Source organism: Amborella trichopoda, chromosome 2, assembly GCF_054954075.1.
Source record: "Amborella trichopoda isolate Santa Cruz 75 chromosome 2, AtrichopodaSantaCruz75HAP2 v2.0, whole genome shotgun sequence".
NCBI classification, from domain to species: domain Eukaryota; kingdom Viridiplantae; phylum Streptophyta; class Magnoliopsida; order Amborellales; family Amborellaceae; genus Amborella; species Amborella trichopoda.
Genome location: NC_142337.1, coordinates 29974581 through 29990504, shown reverse-complemented (window position 1 = coordinate 29990504; position 15924 = coordinate 29974581). Strand labels below are relative to the sequence as shown.

The window sequence follows — 15924 nt, the reverse complement described above, 5'->3', positions numbered from 1 at the left end:
TAACTGTTTGGAGGCATACGTTATGACTTTCCCTCGTTGCATCAGCACACATCCAAGCCCTTTATGAGAGGCGTCAGTATAAACCACAAAATCCTTGTTCCCTTCGGGTAAGGCTAGTATCGGGGCCGTGGTCAGTCTCTTTTTTAGTTCTTGAAAACTTATTTCACAATCATCTGTCCATACAAACTTCACTTCTTTTTGGGTTACGCGAGTCAAGGGGAGTGCTATATTTGAGAACCCTTCTACGAAGCGCTATAATATCCTACCAGTCCCAAAAACTGCGAACCTTAGTCACATTTGTCGGTCTTCCCCATTGAAGTACAACTTCAATTTTACAAGGGTCAACTGCGACCCCATCCTTAGATACAACGTGCCTAAAGAAGGCCACGCTTGGAAGCCAAAATTCACTCTCCACAATTTAACGTACAACTTCTCCGTCTTTAGAGTTTGGAGGACCATTCTTAAGTGTTGCCCATACTCTTCCAGGTTCCTTGAATATACCAGAATATCATCTACAAAGATCACCACAAAATCATCCAAAACGGTCTAAAAACTCTATTCATCAAATCCATAAAGACAACCAGAGCATTGGTCAACCCGAACAGCATTACCAATAATTCATAGTGTCCATATCGAGTCCTGAATATAGTTTTAGGGACATCTTCTTCCTTGACCCGCAGTTGATGATAGCCTAATTGAAGGTCAATCTTAGAAAACACTTGGGCTTCTTGAAGTTGGTAAAAAAGATCATCAATTTTAGGCAAGGGGTATTTATTCTTTACAGTGACCTAGTTCAACTGTCTAGTCTATACAAAGCCTTAAAGACCCATCTTTCTTTTTCAAAAATAGGACTGGTGCACCCCAAGGTGACACACTGGGTCGAATGAACCCCTTTTCCAACAACTATTGCAATTGTTCTTTTAGTTCCTTTAATTTGGCTGGGGCCATCCTATAAGGGGCTTTAGAGATGGGAACGGTGTCTGGAACAACATTTATCTCAAATTCTACCTCCCTGATTAGAGGCAAAGAGGTCAACTCCTCAAGAAAAACTTCGAGATATTCCCTCACCACTAGTATCTCTTCTAACTTGGACTGGACATCTCGATTCTCTACTATATAGGCCAAATACCCAACACATATTTTGGCCAACAGGCGAGAAGCCCGAAGGGCCGAAATAAGGTGTAGAGGGGAGCTATCCTTAATGCCCACAAATTTCAACTCAGACTGATTTGGGCATCTAAATGTTACAATTTTATCATAGCCATATACTGTTGCATAATGTGTGGACAACCAGTCCATGCTCAAAATATCATCAAAATCTTGAATGTCTAACATTAGCAAGTCTATAGGTAAGACACATCATTCAAGCAAGACTCCACAGTGTTTATAAACAATATCAATTCCTAAAGATTCTCCCATAGGTGTACGTACTACCAAAGTCAGTCAAGAAGTGCATGTCTAGCATTCATGTGGCATGCAAAGTGAGATGATCCAGGGTCAATCAGAATTTTAGCTTCCATGCCACAAATAAAGAGCGTACCTCGGATTACAGAGGCAGATGACTTGGCTTCTCGTTCTATGAGAGAAAATACCCGACTTTGAGTCTTAGGTTGGTTTTCTGGCCCTTTTATTGGATAGTCTTTGATCAGGTGCCTAGACTTACCACATCTAAAACATGCTCCACACTCAGCTGCAGAGTGATTGTCCTTCCCATAATATGGGCACGTTAGTCGCTGGTTCTCCCTTATGTTGCCCAGAAAGGTCTTCTGAATGTTCTTGTTCATTTGGTTATCTCTTCCCTTGAAACTTCTCCTTGGAGGTGGTCGAGTCTTCCACCTAAGTTTCCCCAACTAGGCTGGCCCCATTCTTCCCTTCTTTCTTAACCAGGACTCTTCTCTGTCCCTCTCAATTTTCATGGCAAGATCTACCAAAGGGGACAAGGTTTTGAGGTTTACCGATATCACCCTTCCCCTTATATCGGATCTGAGGCCTCTCTCAAACATGTTCGCTTTCCATGCCTCAGTATTAAGGATATGTGGTGCATATCTTGAAAGCTAAGTAAACTTGGCTACATGCCGCTCCATTGATAGATTCCTCTATTGCAGCTCAATAAATTCTACTTCTTTTCTTTCTTGTACAGAGTCAGGAATGTATTTCTCATTGAAGGCTTCTAGAAAATTTCCCCAGCTTACTTTTGTCCTTGACTCTTCCCATGATAGCTTTATTGAGCCCCACCAGCTCATCATCTCCTTCTAGCATGAAGGTCCCCAATCTGACCTTCTGTTCATCCGTACAATGTAGTACATCAAATATCTTTTCTACTTGTCTTCTCCATCGTTCATCCGTATAATGCAGTACCTCAAACTACTAATTCAACCAAAGGGCGATGAGTGTGGGATCGCGACCAGAGGTCGCGAATGTCACTCAGGTGCAAGTGGCTCAACATGTGTAGAAATGCAGAATCAAAGCAAACCATGAAAGAAAATAAAAACTCATTCATCAAGCCACATAAAACTGCACAAACTAAAACCATTAAGTACATATAAAATCTCCAAAGGTTCTTTACAATTCTATCCCAGGCACTACCGGCATGACATAAACAAGACAGTATACATCAAAACAGCATTGTGGCCCAACCACTCGACACCTACTATCAAAACGTTCCTTGATCAGTAGCCGCTTGCCACCACTGTCCAGTTGCCTCCTCAAGGATGGTCGGTTAACACTCTACACAGATGGGAAAATAAAAAGAATGAGCTAAAAGCCCAGTAAGTAGACTAGTGCCCTTGCATTCCCACCTACATGCATGTACATAATAACATGGTCTATGGTTCAACATAAATCATACCGGCATCACATAGTAGGATCGTGCATCAGAATATATATATTTATCGTATATAAAGAGAGTAACATTCAGATATCAGAGTATCCATTGTTCTCGAGATGGTAGATACATTTATACTTATTACAGTCAAAGTCAGATGTTCACATGGAAAGTCTAAGTCACACAGGCAAAACATTTCTATTTATTTCCGAAGTAGAAGCCACATCGATCAGGCTAAGCCAATCTTGTACTTGGAATTTCTACCCTCATTCAGGAGGGAGGACAATGACAAATGGAGGTCCCATTTCGTAATGTCCTCACTCACGCACACAATCCCCAACGTGCTTTGGGGTTTTCGATAGGTTGAGGCCTTGCAAGACATGACCATCTCCTTACGCCTTCAGGCGAGAGGGCGTTACACTACCATTGGAGGGCCCAATGCATAGTGCCCATAACAATTTAGGGGGCTCGACCCACCATGTTATTCATAGTCACTCCTAGACTCAACTCCTATCATAGGAGTCGTTGTATAGTATACCCAGCTACCAATGAGGGATCCATTACATAGTGATCATTTCACCGGTATCAGTTTTCAGTATAACAGAATCACAAATCCAACTACCAATGGAGGACCCATTGCGTAGAGGTCAGGGCACACATAACTATCTCACATATAATAGAATCATAGTATCCACCAATGGAGGACCCATTGCGTAGTGGTCATGTCACATATAACAGAATCACAGTATCCACTACCAATGGATGACCCATTGCATAGTGGACATGACACATATAACAGAATCAGAGTATTCACTACCAATGAAGGACCAATTGCATAGCGGTCATGACACATATAATAGAATCACATATAATAGAATCATAGTATCCACTACCAATGGAGGACCCATTGCGTAGCGGTCATGTCACATATAATAGAATCACAGTATCCTTTTTTTTCTACAATTTCAAACAGTGATGTTCTATCGTAAATAAGGCCATAATGATCGATCCATTTGGAATTCAGAAATGGTTCCAAAACCAATTTTTTACTAGACATGCGTATCTTTCAAATGGGGTGGCTTGAAAGAATTTGGATACCGTTTGGCCTTAAAAATCTCATTGGAAATGAGGCATCCCATATCAAACCTGCTGTGCAGTTGGGATAGTGACATGTCCTACTTAGTATAGTTATAGCTTTCAATCTATAAGGAATTTTGAAGTATTTCCAAAACCAAAATTCGAGTAAAAATATTTATATTTTAAACAAGGGCAGTTTGAGAACATTTTCACTCCATTTGGGCATCCAAAAGTTCGTGACAACTAAAGTAATGGTTCTGGATTTTTATGATATCTATTCATGGTGACATATCTTTGTAAATAATTGTATAACTCTCAATTTAGGAGGAATTTTGAAATGTGTTCAACATGTGATTTTAAGCATACTCATATATCTTTCAAATGACAGTGATTTAGAAGAAAATGGACTCTATTTGGTCAGTCAAAATTCGTGACAACAGAGACATCAATTTTGAAATTTTACTAAATCTGTCAACAATAACCTTTTTTCACATTTTGAAGCATAACTCTTCACGCATACAGGATTTGAGCAAGATTTAAACATGAATATTTTAGTAGATACATATATCTTTCCAATGACAGTGATTTAATGTCATTTGGACCTCATTCGATAGGTCAAAAGTAGATTACAGAAACTTAGAACCTTCTTGGAAATTACTGTGCAGTTGTAGCATTATCCAAAATGAAAACCAATTAATCCCAAATTTATGCTACATCTTAACATAAAACCTTTTTTTTGATCATTAGATACATATAAGCACTTAATCACACGTTTTCCATAGAAAGCAAGGAAGATTTGATACTCATCTTGGGCATCCAAAGGCAAGCTAAAGTGCTGGAAATCATGGTATAATAGTGTACACGTACATCCACTCTTCATGCATCTACTCATGCTCATTCTTATACTTAATCCATTCTAAATCCACGCTTAAGGACCTACAAGAAAGTTGACCCACTGACCTTGTGTGTGCAATGGTGTTATCAGATTTCCTCCCACAACTCACTCCTCAAGCTCCTCAATTTGGGCTCCAACAAAGGTTAGAAAAGGGGGTTGCAAATGCTATGTGCTTGGCTTGTAAGAGTGAGAACATGACGTGAGGGAAAGAGAGAGAGGCTTATGTACTCCAGAAGTGTGAGGTGGTAGCTTGGGGTTGCCATGTGACAGTTCAGTGACATGCAGTTTGGCAGGTGGCAGCTGTGGCAGCATGCAGTAGGTAAGTGGCATCCATGAGTCATTCATTAGCTCGGCAGTGTAACACACTTCTCTTCTTCTTCTCTCTTCACCGCCTTGAGCACTCTCACCACCGTGCTCACTTTCTCTTCTTCTTCTTTCTTCATCGTCTTGCGCACTCTCTCACCACCATGCGCACTTTCTCTTCTTCTTCTCTCTTCACCATCATGCGCACTCGCTCACCGCCATGCACACTCTCACCTCCGTGCGCACTCTCTCTTCTTCTTCTCTCTTCACCGTCGTATGCACTCTCTCACCACCGTGCACACTTTCTCTTCTTCTTCTCTCTTCACCGCTTTACGCACTCTCTCACCGCCATGTGAACTTTCTCTTCTTCTCTCTTCACCGTTGTGCCCACTCTCTTACCACTATGCACACTTTCTTTTTTTCTTCTCTTTTCACTGCCATGCACACTCTCTCTCCCCCGTGCACACTTTTTGTTCTTCTTCTCTCTTTACCACCGTGGGCACTCTCTGACCGTCATGCACACTTTCTCTTCTTCTTCTCTCTTCGCCACCACACACACTCTCTCACCGCCGTGCGTACTTTCTCTTGTTGGGAAAGTTTGGGTCGTTACACCCCCGGTCTTTGGGCTGGGTTTGAAGCCAACTCCTTCACTTTCTTGCTTGATTGCACATGATCAAATGGTTCGGGTTGAAGACCCTCGGTTCGTCTCTTTGGCTTTAAAAAAGCTGTGCTTGTATGAGAAATTTGTTGGGATAAGGATGAGTCGAGGTTGGGTGGGTTAAAAGCTTGTGAGGCTAGGCTTGATGGGTCGAGGTTGAGGGAAAACCCCTCAATAAAATCCGTGAGCCTTCCGGCATCACCTCCTCTAGGAGGCAATACTGAAGACAGGACAAAGATATTAGGCACTAGGCCTAAGTACCCCAGAGACTTGTTAAGGGTGCTTGCTAGGTCTTACCCTGTCGCGTGACCCAAGCGCAAGCCTCCTTAAAGAGTGAGGGCTAGATGGATTCAAGCTTGATAGATTGGGCTGGATGAGTTAAGGTCGTCGGAAAACCCCTCATTAAATTTTGCAAGCTTTCTAGTGTCACTTTCCCTAGGAAGCAAAACCTGAGTCGGGATAAAGGTATTAGGCACTACGTCTAAGTACCCCGGAGACTTGTTAAGGGTGCCTATTGGGTCTTACCCTGTCGCGTGACCCATGCCTGTCTCCTTAAAGAGTGGGGGCTAGGTAGAAGAATGGGCTAGGAAAGAAGTGAAATCAGAGAAGGGTGGAGAAGAGAGAGTAAGAGAGAAAAAAGAGAAGAAAGAGAGAGGGAGAGGAGAGAAAATAGGACTAAGAGAGAGAGAGGGAGAAGAAAGAAAAAGAGAGGGATAAGAGAAAAAGAGGGGGTAAGAGAGAAAGAGAAAGAGAGAGAAGAGAGAAAGAAAGAGTGAGAAGAGGGAGAGAATAAGGGGGGGAGACCTGTGACTATGCCATCTGTGAGAGAAGAGAGAGAGATAGAGAGAGAAAAGGAAGGAAGAGAGAGTGGGAGACTGTTGGTTAGGTCGTCGGTGTGAGGGGGAAGAGAGGGGGGGAGAGAGGGAGAAAGATATAGAGAAGCGAGACCGGCAACTAAGCCGTTGGTGCGAAGAGAGAGAGAAAAAGAGAGAGAGAGAAGAAGAGAGAGAGAGAGGAGAAACACCTAGATGGGAGAGATTAGTGGCGTGGGAGACCGACACTTAGGTTGAAGAGACCGACGGGTTGGGAGATCGACACCTTGAGAGGAGTATAGGTTGGTGTGGTGTAGGGGTTAGGTGATAGGGAGTACGAAGTAGGAAGTATGAGTATAAGGAGTAGAGAGTAGGGAGTATGGATTAGGGAGTAGGGGGTATGGATTAGGGAGTAGGGAGTATAGAGTAGTCTTCTAAAGGACGAATCGGGCTGACTAGTCGGTCCTGGCCCTATTCGATTAGTTGGACCAATTCTGACTAAATCAGTCGATTAGTGCCCCGATTGTTATTGAAAAATATAATTTGGGTAAAAAGATCCCAAAAAAATCCCAAAAACTGATTGTAAAAAATTGAAAAACATGTTTAAAAGTTACATGTATTGTTTTTTATATTGTCACATAAAATAAGCAAAGAAAAAAAATGTTATAGGAACAATTGGGCTTCAGAGAAAGTTTTTATGCACTTGAAGCAATACCTTTTTAGTGAACTAGTAATTGAAGGAGATTACATAATATTACACAAGTTTGATACCTACTGCTGAACTATCCAAGAAAACTGAAAATGGGTTGACCTATTTATTCCGCAAAAAAAACGGTAGGACAACTTTGAAGCAATGGTCGCACTTTGGTCGCATACTAGTAGAAATTGAATCCTGAATGAAGATACCAACAATTGAATTGATAAAATAAATTTAACAGAATGATTGACACAACGATTTTTATGCAAGACCATCAGTTTTTGATATAAGAATATTATCACCATCCTTAGCTGTTTGACGAGAAATCATTAGGTTAAGGGCATGCCACTATGTTAAAGAGACATTTTCGTTCACTTTGAGGGCAGTTAAAGGTACGCCTCCTAGTCTCCTAATTTTGCATCGAATGACTAGGGGTGATTTTGACCATACTGTACAAAAAGTATAAGATTTTATTGTATACTTAAATGAGGAAAACATTTATAAAAGGTTGAGGTTCTAAACAATTAAATTATTGCACACCTAAAAATTCACTAGAAAATGTTGTTTCGATGCCAAAAAATCCTTAAATCAATCATCTTGACCTCAAGATATATAAACATGAGAAAAAATGGATTTCTTTGTTATGCTTCATTTTTGACCTGCTTATATTCTCGAGGTGAATAAAGGGAGAGTCAATAGTAACCTGGTTCTGTCGGTACCAAAGACACCGCCAGACCATGGAAGTACTGCAAAGAAAAGCCTTAATCTGAGCAACTTCTAAAGAAGTATTGGAACAACTTCAAAATGCATGAAAATAGTAGTGGACCCTACAACTACAGCCCTATTTTTTGGGTCTCAAAATAGTACCAAACCACCGCCATTAGATCCAAAACGTCGAAAACTCCCAAGTACCAAATTTTGGCTCAATCGGATCCTCAGGGAGTATTATGGGCCTAACTTATCATAAAAGAGTGGGTTTTACACTATTATGTCGCAGTCTCAGCGGACTAGTTTCAATTTACAGAAATTGTGTCTTCTCATTTTTGGGAAGATTTTCAAATGATCATATCTTACTCTTTTTTATTTTAATTAAGCTCAAATTTGGACACGAGCTAGATCTTGTTGACCCGATCGTTTTGATTTAAGGCACGCATCTTGGCGTGACCTAAAGTGAGAGAATATCTAGAGAGAAGATGTGCTCTGAAACATGAAAATGCATAATTTATACAAGAAAACATTCAAATCTTTGGAAGGCCATAGCTCAAGATCCTGATGCCAGATCATCGTAAATACGGGTCTATTGCCACCGTGTGTCAAAGAGCTATAGTTTGGGACAAGTTTTATCTATGATCGGAAGTCAGATGATATAAATTTCAAGGTTGAAGAAAGGTATACTTTTTCGATCGAATTGCAAAGTTTATAAACTGGGTCGAATTTTAGGTTATTCCTAAAAATCCATTTCAAGACAATCAAAGGGTATCAAAACGTTCACTAAAGTACAAGCATTGATTCTATGACAATTGATCACCTGAATTACCATCGTAGGTGTTCGAAAAAGCTCTCGAAGATAAGCTAAGGCAAGAGGCCCCTCATGGAGGGATGATTTTGCCATTTGCTGAAAATTACTGAAGGGTATTTTGGTCATTTGGTCCAAATACGTGATGAATATTTTAATTTAGTAATTTTATAATTTTCGAAAATTCTATGTACTTTTGAGCATTCCACCCCTGTTTAGTAGTTTCCCATGTCACTTGTATTGGGGTCTTTGACCTCTCTTTGAATTCGTGCTATTCATTTGCAGCTTTTGAGCATTTTAGTGTGAATTTTAGTTCATTCTCTTTACTTTGCTCACACGCTCAAGACCAAAAGGAGAGGAGAGAAACCTTTGTCAGAGAGAGAAATACCCTAGACCGTCATACACCACAACCCATTCCCTACTCCACCCTAGCTCATTTCGTACACCATACACCCCCCTAGGACCACCATACCCTACACCTCATCCCATACCCGTACACCACACCTTACACTTAAACCCTAACCTTCTCTCTCACGTGCATTCAAGGAGACTCATGGAGGTGTACCTAGGCACACACACACACCATAGGTCTACTCTCTCTCCTCGCTTTCCTTCTTTCTCCCCTTTCCTTCTCGCTCATTCTTCTCTCTCTTACATACACAAGCTCAGGGCGAGCCCATGCATTCCTGTCTTTATTTCTTCCTTCTCTTTCTTCCTCTCTCATTCTTTCTTGCTTGAGGGCACAGACCCGCGCTTAGGGCGGGCCTAGTTCCCTTCTTTGCTTCTATCATCTCTTCTGCCCTCGCTCTACGCGCACACTTCTATCTGCGCTCTACGTACACCCTTCTACCCACGCTCCACATGCACCCTTCTGCCCGTGCTCTGCGTACACTCTCATACCCGTGCTCTCTACGTGCATTCGTTCCCGCCCTCTACGCACACTCATTTCCTCGTCCTTTACGTACCCTCGTACCCACGCTCTTTGTGCAGACCGTACCCATGCTCTATGTGCACTCATACCCATGCTATACATGCACTCGTACTTGCACCCTCCACATGCCCTCGTACTCGCGCTCTCTACGTGCACTCATACTTGCACTCTACGCGCACTTGTACCTGTGCCCTCGTACCCGCTCTCTCTACAGTGCACCACCCTACATGCGCTCTTTGCAGTGAACTCGTACCCACTCTCTCTATAGCACCCTCGTACCAGCGTCCTCTGTGCACCCTCGTACCTGCACTTAGTTCAGTGCACCTCCACTTGCGCTCAACTCTGTGCATCTCCACATGCGCCTATGCCATCACTCACCCACGTCCCTCTCTCACACCTGTACATTTATTTTTTCTCATCTTCTTCTACATATTCTTACCCCTTTTACCCATTTTTGCACTTGCACCTAACCATCCATATTTGTCATTCTATCCCTTTATCTCATTTATTGCTTCTCTCATCGTTGAAAACGCTTAACCTGGGGACATTCTGAGATAATATTTTAGAGTCCTAATTATGTGATTGATGCTCTAACTACCTTGTCGTACAATGAATTGTGTTCGTAAGAGGCATTGTTGCTCTTGCACTCATTTACTCGAGTTGTAGTCGTCCTAAGTTAGTTTTTCTTAGAACTTTGACTCTCGAACTACTCTAACTACCCTGTCATATATGTTCAAGTTGTGAGATACTTTTTCTTCTCACCTTTTTCTAAACCATCTTAGAGTAGCTCATTCAGTAAGAGGTACGTTCAAGAGAAGTCTACACAAGGTTCATTGGTAGTTTATTGAAAGAAGAGTATAAGACGAGATATTGACGATCGAGAGGGAGCTGTGTCCAAACCGAGCTGTTAGATAGCCAGAGGGCTCTCGTGAATTGATCTAGGAGGGTACTTGCTTGGCCTTATCCCACGAACCTAACCACAATGAGGTAGGTGAAATTGTTCATCTTTTAACCATTATTTCAAAATCCTCTCACAAGTTGGACACACCTATCCGCAAAGGTAACACCATGAGGTGCGTGAGCGACCCTCTTGAGGCCAAGCGATTGCTCGAGAGGGGGTGTCATGACCCCGCCCCCGACCGCCGTACCGCAAGCGATGGACGTGATCGAGCGCGGGTTTGTGATTCTGATGTAGTGTCTATTAATTAGGTCGGGGTGAACTCAACGGCACTATTTCGATAATCAAAGCAAATCATGGAAAGATAAATACATCAATAATTCTAAATACAGGGCAAGTTATTAATTTGAAGCTCCATATATTAATCAAAAGGGCATTGCATAACTTTCTTCCAAAAATATTACAATCAAATCTAGGGCATCAGGGCCCAGAGTTACAGGTTCATGCAATAAACAAAATCTAGGACTGGACTTCCCAACCACATACAAGATTTAGATCCCGCCTCCAAGATGTCTAGCTTCAACTTCTTGCAAGAATCTCTGTTGCTCCAACTTTTGACCTGTTATTATCAGTCTACAAGGAGGAGAGAAAGAAAAGGGGTGAGCTAAACAACGCAGTAAGTAGGTCTAAGTGCTATGCATCAATAATAAGCCTACTCATGAATCATAAACAATTTACTTAACTATATAGAATTTCAATGCAGTGGTCATAAGAATCAATTGTCAAATCAGTGCATAATAGAGGCCCACTCCCTAGCTCACTTACTCCCATAATAGAGGCCCTATCCATCGAGCTAAGCCAATCCTATTGCTTAGGACCTCTACTATCTCCCAGGAGGGAGGGCAATGACAAGTGGGTGAATCCACTTCGTAATACCCTCATACTCACACACGTAACCCTGAACGCAAATTGGGGGTTCGATAGGCACTTACCTTGCAAGGCGTCAGTCACTAGTCTCATCTCAGTAAATCTCGGGGGGTGCGACCCTTCCATTTTAGTTTCCCCTAACTGTATCCTATCATTCAGCATGTTAGGGAATATAGCTGGCATCACTTTCTTCAGTATAGCTGCCTCCACCACCGATGGGTGCCCCAATGCTTAGTGGGTAGCATCAGTAGAACAGTATCAGTAAAACAATATACACTACCGATAGGTACCCGATCGCGTAGTGGTTATTATCACAGCATCTTATCATGCTCAAGCATTCAGTTCATTCATGTTAAATCGATGCTCTATGATAGACAATTGTGACAAGACAATTTCAATTTTCATCACGCAAGGCTTGGGTCTTACTCAAAAATATCCAGCAGTCATAGAATATTATAGCATTTAGCATAAAGCATCCATAACATGAGCTATTACATGGCGTTTACGCTTAAACATCATCAGTAGCATCGCGACACTTATCATGTGATATTTGTCATGAAATCATCACATTAATATTGCACTTATCAATCATCACATATCGCATGGTTGCATGGCACTGTCCTCACAATACGATAGTATTCACATGAAGATTTTCCACCTAACACTCACACTTATCACTTATCAAAGATAACACAGTGGACAATGATATGCCCCTGCATTTCAGGGCATAACTCTTAATCTGTGGGGAATTTCAACGAAACATGCAACTTTAAGCTTATTCATTGATCTTTCAAATTGTAGCAGCTTGAAAACATTTGGACATTGTTTGATAGGCAAAAAATGCGGCATAAAAAGAGTCACCGTTGCTGGAATTTACAGCGACTATGGGCAGTGACATGCCTCAACATTTTGGGGCATATCTTTAAATCCATGCAAAATTTTAGCATAGTGTAAAAAGAAAACTTAAAATAGACACGCATATCTTTCATTCGAGACTGATTTGGACACCGTTTGGTCACCGAAAAGCTCTAAGAAAAGACTCTCAGTTGCTGAAAAATCGCTTTTTATCCCACGTTTTAACATGCTATCCCAATGATACACACCATTTCACAAGCCAAAATAAAAGCCAGCACAAGCCTTAATCCTGTCAAACAAATTAAGCAAGTTTTACAAGGAAACTACTCTATAAATTTATCAAGTTGATTCCTCAATGCTCAATCACTCATTCACGCCCATTTTTAATCCGTTTATAGTCATACACCTCCTTCTATCGTTTTGCTCTACATATCAACTTAAATTTAAATCCTATGAACTGAAATGATGCACGACACTTACCCACTTACAGGTCCGTCACGATGTCTCCAAACTCCACTCACGGGTCTCCTCACGCTTCACGAGGTGGCCTCCTTCAAGTCTTCCACAGACAGGCTTCTCAAGGTAGCAGTCAACTCCCACTAAGTCTGCAAATGAGGGAGACGCCGTTGGCAAGGGGAGGATAGGGGCTTATGTACCCATGGTGGTTGAAAAACACTGTGGTTGCTGTTGTCATGCCCTGTGCTGTCAGATACGGCATGGCGTTGATAGGTACGGTGTGGCATTGGCTTGTACAGCGACCATACGGTTGACCAAAACACCCACGGCGCCACTTTCATTTCACGCACGATGTTGCTCATTTGTTGCTTTCACAAGCGGCAATGCTACAGATGGCACTACTCCAAGTTCATGCGCGGCGATGCTTCAGACAGTGCTACACTCGCGGCGATGCCTTTCACGCGCGATGTTGCTCTCTCTTTTCTTCTGTCACAGCCGACGTTAGGCCTCTTCCACAGACAACGATGCTCCTTACACACGACGATGCTCCTCTCTATCTTCAGGTATGGCACTGACTTTTCAAGTGCGACGCTAACTTTTCACTTGTGGCGCTGACGTTTTTCTCTCCTTCTCTTCGTAGACGACGCTGGGTCTCCTGCACGTGGCGTTACCACCAGCACATGCGACGATGTGAAAATGGCGTTGCCCACATTCACACACAGCTCTACCCCATTACACGCGAGGCAATGCTCCAAACGGCGCTAGGCCTCTGTTTCACCCTCCATCGTCGCGCGCATCCTTGAACTAGGAGAAAATTGTGGTCTTTACATCATCCCCCCCTTAAAAGGATTTTCTCCCCAAACTCATAGTCATGTCAATAAAAAAGGTTGGGGTATTTCTCATGGATTTCATCCTCCCGTTCCCATGTTGATTCAACTCTTGAGTGATACTGCCATTGCATTTGAACCAAGGGAATTTTTTTATTGCTTAACACTTGTATTCTCCGGTCTAATATCCCAACTGGCCGTTCAACATAGGTTAAATCCTCATTGAGTGGGATTGGTTTGTATTCCAAGACATGGGATGGGTCAGGTTGATATTTCCTTAGCAAAGATACATGAAAGATATTGTGAATATTGGCCATTTCAGGTGGCAGGGCAAGTCAGTACACCATGTTCCCAACCTTCCAGAGTTTCGAAAGGCCCAATATACCGCGGGCTCAACTTTCCCTTTTTACCAAATCTCGTAATACCCTTTGTCGGTGATATCTTCAAGAAGATCCGATCATCTACTTCAAATTCGAGGTCTCTCCTGCATTTGTTCGCATAACTCTTTTGCCGACTTTAGGCTGTCTTGAGCCTCTCTCTAACTAACGCAATCTTCTCAGAAGTTATCTGAACTATTTCATGCCCCAGTAATTTCCTCTCTCCCACCTCATCCCAGTAGATGGGCGATTTACATTTCCTCCGGTATAGGGCCTCATATGGTGCCATCTGGATGTTAACTTGAAAGCTATTGTTATAAGCAAACTCTATCAGGGGCAGATGGTCCTCCCAGTTTCCTTTAAAATTAGTGACACATGCCCTTAGCATATCTTCCAGTGTTTGAATGGTCCTTTCTGATTGCCCATCTGTCTGGGGATAAAATGCGGTGTTGAAGGTATGTTTGGTCCCCAAAGCTGATTGTAGGCCAGCCCAAAATTTAGAGGTAAACCTAGTGTCTCTGTAGGACACAATGCTGATGCGTACACCGTGTAATCTTACAATTTCTATGATGTACAACTAGGCCAGCTTATCCAGGGTATAAGTCATGTGGACTGGTAATAAATGAGCGGCCTTAGTTAATCGGTCCACAATGACCTAGATACTATCAAATCCTGCACGTGACCTGGGCAGTCTAGAAACAAAATCCATTGTTAAGTGTTCCCACTTCCACTCTGGTATGGGTAAGGGCTGCAACAGTCCGACAGGTTTCTGATGTTCCGCTTTCACTTACTGACATGTTAAGCACTTAATGGCAAACTGAGCCACATCTCTCTTTATGTTGTTCCATCAGAAGGTATTTTTCAGATCCTGGTACATCTTTGTACTCCCAGGGTGTACCGTGTAGCGTGAATGGTGTGCTTCTTCCAGAACAACCTTTTTTACACTATCGTTATTAGGAACACACACTCGGCCCCTGAACCTCAACATCTCATTACTGTCCAAGGTGAAATCCTCTTTTTCCTCCATTTTCATTTCTTCACGAACCTTCATGAGCTGAGGATCTTCTTTTTATGCTACTTGGATTTGTTGAAAGAGCTGCGGCTCTACCCTTACACACGAAAGTACACTGACCCCATTGTCGAGGGGTAGAGTCAGGCGCCACTCCATTGTATCCTCTAGCAATTTCATCTCTCGAACCATCAGGTGTGCCACTGAGACTACAACTTTTTGACTTAGGGTATCGGCTACTACGTTAGTTTTGCTTGGGTGGTAATCAATTGTATGGTGGTAATCAATTGTACAATCGTAATCATTTAAAAAGTCCATCCATCTTCTTTGCCTCATATTCAACTCCTTTTGGGAAAATAGGTACTTGAGGCTCTTATGATATGTGAACACCTTAAATCGGGCCTCATAGAGATAGTGGCTCCAGATTTTTAACACAAACACTATGGCTGCAAGCTCCAAGTCATGCGTTGGATAGTTCTGTTCATACGGTTTCAATTGTCTGGAGGCATATGCAATGACCTTGCCTCTTTGCATAAGTACACCCCCGAGTCCTTTTATGGGATGCATCAGTATAAACCACAAAGTCTTTATCCCCTTTGGGCAAGGCTAGTATTGGGGTTGTGTTTAATCTCCTCTCAAGTTCCTGAAAACTTTTCTCGCAGTCATCTGACTACAAAAATCTCATATTCTTCTGAGTCAGCCGAGTAAGGGGAAGCACTATTTTCAAGAATAGCAACGATAGTATCCTACTAACTCTAGAAAGCTGCAATCTTCAGTTACATTTGTTGGTCTCTCCCACTTAAGCACTGCTTCAATCTTAGAGGGATTTACCGTGATCCCATCCCTTGCAATAATGTGACCA

General features: G+C 42.3%; 1 long non-coding RNA gene across 1 annotated transcript; it reads left to right on the top strand.

Annotated features, from left to right (window-relative positions):
* Nucleotides 1-4886: 4886 nt before the first annotated feature.
* Nucleotides 4887-13918, top strand: LOC148783185 (uncharacterized). The gene is made up of 3 exons (XR_016050525.1): nucleotides 4887-5115; nucleotides 12884-13412; nucleotides 13490-13918. It is a non-coding gene; the product is annotated as an uncharacterized LOC148783185 (long non-coding RNA).
* Nucleotides 13919-15924: the final 2006 nt, after the last annotated feature.